The 9,671-nt window shown below is 33.9% G+C and overlaps 1 pseudogene; it reads right to left on the bottom strand.

Moving 5' to 3' along the window:
* Positions 1-589: 589 nt before the first annotated feature.
* Positions 590-9,671, bottom strand: part of LOC114073893 — a 19,721-nt pseudogene continuing 10,639 nt past the window's right edge.

The following is a 9,671-nucleotide window of genomic DNA, read 5'->3' as shown; positions in this document are numbered from 1 at the left end:
CACCTCACATGGCATTATGACAAATATGATATATGACTAACATGCTCATATAGTTGCATTATGGTATCACAACACAATTAAGCCCATAAATTTGAGTCAAACTTAAGAACACATGCTAATTACAAGGTCAACAAGTCATTGCATGTTTTCAAGTATAACTACCCATGAAATTCGGCTAGCTTATCGGGACATAGCTTCCAAAGACCAAGGTTGGTTTTGTCCATCCTACTCCTCTATGTGACTAATTTTCCCTTAAGACGGTTGTCATCCATCTATCATTGGGAACTATTACTCCTATAAAAACTCTAGGACTCGATAAAGCAGTAAACCAATCCTATACGCTTCAAAGTGACATTCCTCCGTAAAAGTACCAAAAACAAACTCTGAGGAACCCAAAAGCAAAACTAACAAAAACAACTAAGGACTAAAGCTAGACTTGATAAAGCGGTAAACAACTATATACATAGATCATACCCCCACCCCGCACTTATAAAGATAAGCATTGTCCTCGGTGCATAAGCCAAATTAAGTAAAAGGGTAGGAATACTCCCTGGGATCTCTAATCCTCGTCACCCCCCATCGAATGTCATTAAGGTGTTTCCTTCATCAACAGCATCTTCGGCATCATCCTCATTATCGTCCATCGACCCTCATCAGTGGCCACATCATCATATAGAGGCTCCATAAAGGTAGGACCAGGTTTACATAAAAACGTCTCACTCTCAGATAAAGGGTAACATTCTGCCATCTCTTCTATCTCGGCATCTATCACCAGACAGCCACCAATCCTCAATGGTAGTTTATCCATCCCAAACATCTGAGCCATAATATTATAATCATGGACTTTTTTCTCCTGGGCAAATATAACCAGTCCATGGGATGTATCAAGGGTCTTGGTTCTAGTGACATTAACAATTTACCCATAAGACCCGGGTTGAAGGTAATGTTTAAGTCGCAGGCCTCCTCCTCAATGTTGTGGGACCTAAGAAAATTGGTGATCAACCCCCCATAACAAAAAAGTCACCTCATATTATTCAAAAACTTCATCATATTTTGATGAAAAATAGCCTCCACATTAATGGGCATCCCCTACATAAGATCATAGAACTAGCCACTTGCGCAACTTGTTTCTCTAAACTCATTTGGGACATATGGATGTTATCATCCTTCTTATTTATTCTAGCAATTAACTTGGTCCCCATTTCAGACATGAGATTTTGGAATAGTTCTTCATTGGTCATCCTACCTTTGGATACACATTACATTGCACTTTGGTTAGGATTTTAGTATCGTTGCCCGCCCCTTGGGTGCGGTATTGATTTGCACATTGTGCCTAATTTTGGTTTTGGTTCCCTCCCCAAGAAAATTTAGGATGGTTTATCCAACATGGGTTATTAATATTACAATAAATTTGTTACCCTTGGTCCCTTTGCACATTACCCACATAATTTACAAAAGTCGGGTTTGCCTTACATTGCTCAGTGTCATGGGTTTCACTACCACATACCCCAAAACAAATTTCTTCTTGTTGCACCATGTTTATCGGTGCTTGACTTAGAGCCAACTTCTTAAACCGTAAAGTCGTACTATGTTGTATTACATCTATTTTGGCATTCAAAGCAGTAGCTTGGTTTACATTTAATATCCCTACAACCTTTTGTTGCAATTCTAAAAATGTACCCTTCATACCCTTGGTTCCCTTCTGATAGTTCATCAAATAAATCAAAGAACTCTTCACTTGTAATGGATAGTGCTTTCCCACCTGCTGCACTATTAAGAAGAGCACACACATTATATTCCAAACCCTCAAAGAAAGCATGAGATAGTACCTCATTAGTCTTCATGTGATGTGGGCAAGTAGTAATGGACTCAAGAACTTCTTTGTTAGACCATCCCAAGTGGTAATGGAGTTTGGTGGTTCAAAATCTAACCATCACCTTGCGTCTCCAGCAATGAGTATTAGAACAATTTTAGTCTCACATACTCTGATCAGACTCCAAGTGGAATGTAGGTATGACTAACCTCTCTGAAGTTCCTAATGTGAAGTTGCGGATCTTCATGGGGAGACCAGTAAATAGCACATTGGTACGGAGAATTTGCACCATATTTATGTTTAATTCAAATCTTCCCGCGATGGAAATTTACTAATACTCAGTGCCAAATTAGAGGTGAGTAGGACTGCCACATCATGCACAAGTCTTACAAGAATGATAGGGACATTGAGGGTATTCCTTGGATATCAACATTCTCCAGATTTTTCAAAACCCTTGGGTTATTCACATCTTCCGAAATGTCTTAATGATCACTACCCCGATCACCCAGAGGTTCTAGTCCTAGTTCTCCTGGATTCATTTTTCATCGCTGATGTAGAACTCTTTCAAGTTCGTTATACGGATCAACTAGTTCTCCTTTTTCAGTCAGAACTGTGATTCAAATGCATGCAATAAACAAGCTAAAATTCTGATTGTAGACCTAAGAAAACTGAATATAAATCAATTTCTAAGTCCCCAGCAGCGGTGCCGAAAACTTGTTGCTACCAATTGCATACGCAAGTGTACGTGCTCGCGCAAGTAGTATAGTTCAATTAAAAAATGAGTTGTCGTTCCCAAGGTTTTTATGATCAACTTATATTCACTCTTAATTTCACAACTAAATAGAAAAGTAACTACTTCGCAGATTGATTGTTTTATGGTTAAATAAGACTATTATGGACTAAATTTAAAGTAAACAATGGTGAACGACTTTGATGTAATGTTTCATGAAAGATTAAAATCAATTCTAGAGCTGCAACATATAATAAGTATGATCCATCGTAAGATCCACTAAGAACTAACTTCAGTTGTCAAATTACTAATTTATAGCATTAATAGTATGATCCGGGTTAACCACCTCTCGTAGCCTACCCCAATTATCTATCTAAATACATCGTTTAGCAAGGATAAATAGAATAACTGGCGAGCATTTATATTTCATCCTATTTTGTAACCATACAAGGTGTTCATCTTCTGCGCGTCACTCGTGAACACTAATCTCATCAATTTAATGGGCCGACCAAGCTCTCTATATTCTTTAGTTTATCTAATCACTCCAATGGTCAATTCAAGATAATACACTATACTTATTCCTAGATGGCCAATCAAGAAAAAGTAAAACAATAATATAAAAGTAATTTGAGTTGAAAACTGAAGATTAATTCATAAAGTCTCACATATTAAACAATCAATTCGTAGATACAACCCCAGAACTTGGGATTTTAGCTACTCGTGCCATTAATTATCAAGAATATATAGTTGTTCATAAATAATTCCGTAAAATAAAAGAGTTAAGATGATTACAAACTTAATTATTGCCCTTGCACACTAAACAAATGTCCAAACCTCACAACGGCAGCCCTAGGCTCTATTTATAATAGTAGATATAGTTTAGAACAAATCCTCCTCAAAATTAGAACTCCTAAGGAACATTTATAACTTTTGGAAAATTAGAATTGGGTTGGTGCATTGCGCCTCTTATCGCACCAACATGCTATCTGCCAATTAGCACCTTGGTGCAGCGCGTCTGCCAGTACTCCAGAAAACATCTTCGGATCTTTTGGTTCTGGTGCGTTGTGCCTAGCTGTACGTCCCAACACTTCTGCTAATCTTTCAGGGCTGGTGCGTACCGCCTAGCAATACGCCCTAAAACTTCTTCAGATCTTCATGCATTGGCGAGGTGCACCACTCAGTACGCCAGCTTATTTGGTCCTCATACTTGGTCAATTTCTTGACGTCTTCGTTCTTTTTTTGTTTAAACTCTCATTTCTCCATAAGTTCCTGAAATTACTAATCATGAGTGTAAGTACAAAGATCATCACAAATATACCAAATATCAAGTTAATATTTCAAAAAATGGGCAAATATTTACTCTTTAGGCATATAAATATGCCTAAGATAACGCGTCTTCGGGGTTATCTTGAGGTGTGATAAGATTGATCCAATGCTTATAATGGGATCTTTCTTCAATACTACTAGTTTCAGTAAAAGCAGTTGGCTTCTCAGTTTAAAGTGCAACATCAAAATCTAAAACTCTAAGATGGAATTTGATTTGTTCGCACCAATCTAAGAAGTTTAGACCATTGAAGGTCATAGCAAAGTGTAACAACCCAGAAAATTTTTGAACTAAGACTTGAACCATTCTTCGTAGTAAGTGAGATTTTACCAAGGAATTAAAAAAAATCTTGATAGTTGATGTCAGTAGATGTAGCACACTGAGTTCCAAGAAGAGGTAAATTATAAATACCAAAACCAGATATTTTGCAAGTTAAGTTAAGTATGAGTTTTGGGTTAAACTTCAAACGACCATAACTTCTATTTCAGGATTAGTTAGGTGTGCAAACAGATACCGTAGGAAAGATGTTTGAATTATCTTTCCATCTCCACCGAGTTTTCTCATTTTTATTTCGTACAAGGGAGATATGTATATTCGAACTTAGGCGGTCTAGATAAGGAAAGTCAAAACCAGATTTTATAGGGGTATTTTAATCTTTTCCTTACCCCAATTAGGTTTAATTCATTTTTTGTAATGTTTTAAGTTTGTAATACTATTAGTTTTAGTTTTATAATCCTAATATACACCTAGTGTTTTAGTTGAGAGTTCAAGAATAGAAAATAAGAGAGAAGAGGAGAAAGGAGGAAATGTTCAAAGTGTTCGTTTAGGAAATTTAAGATTTTGCCAAGAACTATTTCTTTGAGGAATGTAAGCTTACATAGTGTTGGGTTTGTTCACCCACTTGCCGACCATGTTAGTTTCAGTGTAATTTCATTCTTGCAATTTAAGGATTTAAGTTCTTGATGGTTTCTTTATAAGTGTACTTGAAGTTTTCTTATCGATTAAGTTTTGATGTAAGATTTACTTCGGTCAACTTTAAACGACCGTATCTCTTAGTATATTAAGAGTTGCCTGAGTCATAACCTATCCAATTAAAGGTAATTGAATCTACTTTTCAACTGCACAGATTTCGCTTCCATCTAAATTCTGAGTAAAAATTTATGACTATTTTAGTAACCTATATAGTGTTGTTACGAATTAGCCGACGGGAAAATATTTAAAATGGTTGTTTTTTTGTCTTTGTACCTCCAAGAAAACTAGAAACGAATTTCGTGACTAATAAAAGGCTTAAAACAATCAGATTTTCATGTTCTCAAATGAAAATCATAATTCTTGGTCATAGAGATTTCAACAAACTAATTGAAGAATCTGAAGAAAGGATTTCTTGATTGTTTATGTTCAAGCTAGGTTTCAGGCATTCTAATCAAGTTCTTCTTCAAGATTTTTCAAGATTATAAAAGATTCTTCAAGAATGTTGTCCTTTTAGGTATGTAAGGATATCATAGTCTTGGACTAGTTCGTCCTCACGCCTTACATCTTAGATCAATAAAAGAGTAATCTAGGATAATTTCGTTAGATTTGAGTATTCTTGAGACAAGTTGATTTTGCGTTCTTGAATTCATGTTTCTTTAAAAGTTCTATTCCTAATTATTGAATTGCTATATTGTTATTGAGATCCTTTATATCATGAATCATAACTCCTGAATTCATAATTCACATTCAAGAGAGAGTTAAGAATAGAGTTCAAGGAAGCCTTTGAGTTCAATTGTGAATCCTTTTAGATCCATCATCATTATGAGTTAAGTTTTAAGTAAGTAAGTATGAGAACAATAAATAGTTTTATACGTGAGTTCCTGATTGATAATTATTGACCTTTGGGTCGAGTCATTCAGGCCAATAACTTCCATATGAACTCAATCAATTGAGTACCTTTGAGAGGACTAGTATCTTCAAGTTCTAAGTCTTGAGTATTGAGTTCCTAATCCCCTATGAGATTATATTTATAATAATGACACAATTACATATTATTCATGAAGTCCTTGAGTTGACTTTGTCAAGTCCATAATTCCGCATGAACCCTAAAAAACGAACAGTCTTGAGATGAGAAGTATATTTGAGTCCTTCAGTTGAGTAGTTCATGCTCATAATTCCGCATGAACCCTTTTAGTTGAGCATTCTTTAAATGAGTAGTATCAATGCAGTTCTTGAGTTGAAAGTATTGAGATCTACCTATGATTATAGAAAACCTTGCATCGAGTCATTCACATACATAATTCGGCATGAACCATATTTTAAGAAGTTTTTTATAAATGTTTTAGCTCTTTTTTAAGACTTAAACTTTGAGTTGAGTAAAACGTAAGAGTAAAGTTCATTTTATTTAAGAGTAAATGTTTTCACATTTAAGATGAGAGGAAACCGAGAATTTCAAAAGAGTTTTGAGAAAGAAATGGAGCATCGATTCCAAGAGAGCTTTTAAGCTAAGTTTTTGAGTAATTATATCAAACCAAAGAAAGAGTTTTTTTTCTAACACACATATCAGCTAAAGTATATTTTGGCAGTAGTATTGAGACTGATATGGGAGAGAGTTCTGATAACTCACATTCCCCCATAAACCATGTAGCCATCATGGGTAGTAAAGGATCGTACTTTTTAGATGACACCTTAAGATGCTTTTAGCATAGACTAGTGGATCTACTTAGTTAAGGCATTCAATATGACGACAAAGTATACGGTAGTTCTGGCAGTATGGGCAAGGCAATGTATCATCACTTAGGCTCATTGTAATTGTTGTCGGTTAGAGAAACCCCCACATAAATTATATTACTTATTATATAAGTAAAGTTGAGTTTGTTATTGCATTTTATTTAATGAACTAAGTTATTTTCTACTGTTTTAAAATTTTTCATTATATTTCATGTGTATTGTTTCTTTATATTGAGTTGAATATCAAGTGTTGAGCACCAGAGTCGAGTATCATATCATTGCGTTCAGTATCTAGCTTTGAGTTGAGTTATATTAGCATCTTGATTTTGGTTGAGTTGAATGTGTTGAGATGAGATAAGTATGTTTCTATTTATCAAGTTTCAATCTTATGTTTATGTTTTACAAATTCCCCTTACATGCTCGTAAGTTTCACATAATGAGCCAATTGGCCTGCATCATTTCATGATGATGATTCAAGTAATTTGGATCATCAACAGGAGTTTTCTTGATACCACATAGAGTTTGAGTTATCCATGATGATCCTTTCTGCTTCCGAAAGATTTCATCTACTTTTTAGTTTTTATCAGGATGTCGTGGGTTTTTTCCCGACTTCCATCTTTGTCATTTCGAGCATCATAGATAGACAGTAGAGTTTATAAGTCTATTTATTTATTTTGTTTAATATTTTAAAGACTTAAATTGCCTATTTTGGGGCGAGCTGAATATATTATATTTTTTAGAGTTTCCTTTTGAGTTAAAGTTTTATATTCGAGTTTCTTGAATTTTTATTCAGTTTCTTAAAAAATCTTTGTATGCTTGAGTTAGTCTTCCACTTGTAGTCAGCCAGGATGAGGGTTTGGTTGGGGACCAAGAATGGTTCTCGAGTGCCAACCACGTCCAGGGTGTAGGCTCGGATTGTGACACAAAGGCATAGTGTGAATGAAGCGAAAATGTTGCAAATATATTCTGCTCATTTGTTAATACTTTGAGTTATGAATTTAAACATACTATCAAATTCAGAAATGACTTATAAATTCTTAAATGTATATTGATGTCCTCCTTTGGAACAAACAACAAAATATAACTTTAAAGAAAATGATGCTTAAAAATAAACTTTTTTATTCGATAAATTTTAATATATAAATTAATAATACTTATTATCTTTTGATAAATAAATAAAATTAACAATAGATCTAAATTATCTCCTTGAATATTAAATGGATATATAAATAAACAATCAACCTTTGTGTGATTCATAAATGTCTATAACCAAAAACAACAATTTATCCATAACTGTTATATCGGTTATAAGCATCAAAATAATAGATAATTGAATTTAAGTTTAATAATTAATATTTTAAATTAATTCTTCAAAGATTAGGTCACTTTGATAATTAACTAATGTCACACCCCTTTTTTTTGTGCGCACGACAGTGAGGGTTTTTCCAATTTAAATGACGGCAATGATTAAGGCATTATTTAAACTTTCAGAGTCGCCACTTGGAATTGAGTTATGGTGTTACAAGTCACATTTTATTTTTAGTACCTAATCAAAAGGAAATGACTCTTTAGTTTGGTGTGCAAACCAGAAATTAAGGTAAGAAATTTTGTTGATCAAGGGGAAGGTATGACGCATCCCTCGAGTCCCGTGGTTCTAGCACGGTCGCTTTTATTAACTTATACTTCTTTTAACTATTTTTTTGGATGTATTTTATATGCTACAGTTTTGCTCATATTTTTATTTTTGAATTTTTATTTGTCTTAAATCGGATGCATAACTGCATATCGATCTTGACATTCGGAGACGTTACTGTCTTTTTCACATGTCACCTTATAATTGTCTATAAGTGTTACTTCAAATTAATAAAAGTTATTTATAATTTTAAACAAGGTGCATCAGCGCATCCTTCATTTTTAATGTCTAAAAAAGATGCGTAACCGCATTCTTAATCGAAACAAATATTATTACTGTGCCTAAACTCATCTAGTTGTTAAAATAAATATCTTCCATTCATACATAAACTAAATAATGAAAACAAATCTAAATGTTGAGGATATAATATCTGTAATTCTGACATTATTTCTATATATTTTATTTCATATGTTAATACTTAATATTTTTATTACTCTTAAAGTTAATGTAAAAATTAAGCACACACTTTTTACCACAACAAAACAAATAACAAATCGTTAAAATAAATCTCATTTTTTGTGTGATAACATAAAACAAAAACAATTTGTTTTATTTATTTATTTATTTATTTTGTCTAACTATACTTACTTTATCATTAGGCCAAATACATAAATAGATTCCTAAACTTGTTGGGGTTTTTCCCTCAGATACCTCAACTACGTCATTTTTCTATTTATCATTGAACCACACATAATTTGTTCCTTTAAAACACTGTTGGTTGATTTTGATCGGCTTTTCTATTGTAAATGCCTTCAATTGTGTTCGAATTGTAATAATTTTGATTAAATGAATGAAGACAAACCGTGTTAGTCCCATTTGTTTTCTAATGTGTTCAAATGTCTTAAGTAAAACACAATTATTCTCGAACATTTTCGCTATCAATTAGACTAATGAGTTGTGGAATAACATATGTATCCTCTATCAATACCCCTCAAAAATCGGTTCCATATCAGACAACGGTGTTTGTTTAAATGGAACAAATTATGGGGGTTCAGTGATTCAATAGGAAAATGACGTAGTTGAGGTACCTGAGGGAAAAAACCCAACAAATTTAGGGATCTGCTTATGTATTTGGCCTTATCATTATTATCTAAATCAAGACATGAAAAATGTTATGACCCATTCATTTAAAAGATCACAACAAACAAATACAAATAAATAAATATAAACTAAGCATAGATTAAACCAATCTTCATTCATGAAATTGTAACGACCTGTTTAGTCGTTTCGAGCAGCAGAGTTAATTTCTGGAAATCACTGTCTGGGTCAACGGATCCCACGACGGACCGTCATGGGCACGATGGACCGTCGAGGGGGTCTCGTTCCAAAACACTTAGAATTTAGAAATTTGGGTACTGAGATCGACTCTCTGAACTTCGCGACGAAATGGCAGGACGGACCGTCGCAG

The sequence above is a fragment of the Solanum pennellii genome, chromosome 5 (genome assembly GCF_001406875.1).
Source record: "Solanum pennellii chromosome 5, SPENNV200".
In the NCBI taxonomy this organism is placed as follows: Eukaryota; Viridiplantae; Streptophyta; class Magnoliopsida; order Solanales; family Solanaceae; genus Solanum; species Solanum pennellii.
Note: the sequence above shows the minus strand (reverse complement) of the source record. Positions and strands in the feature narration are given on the sequence as shown.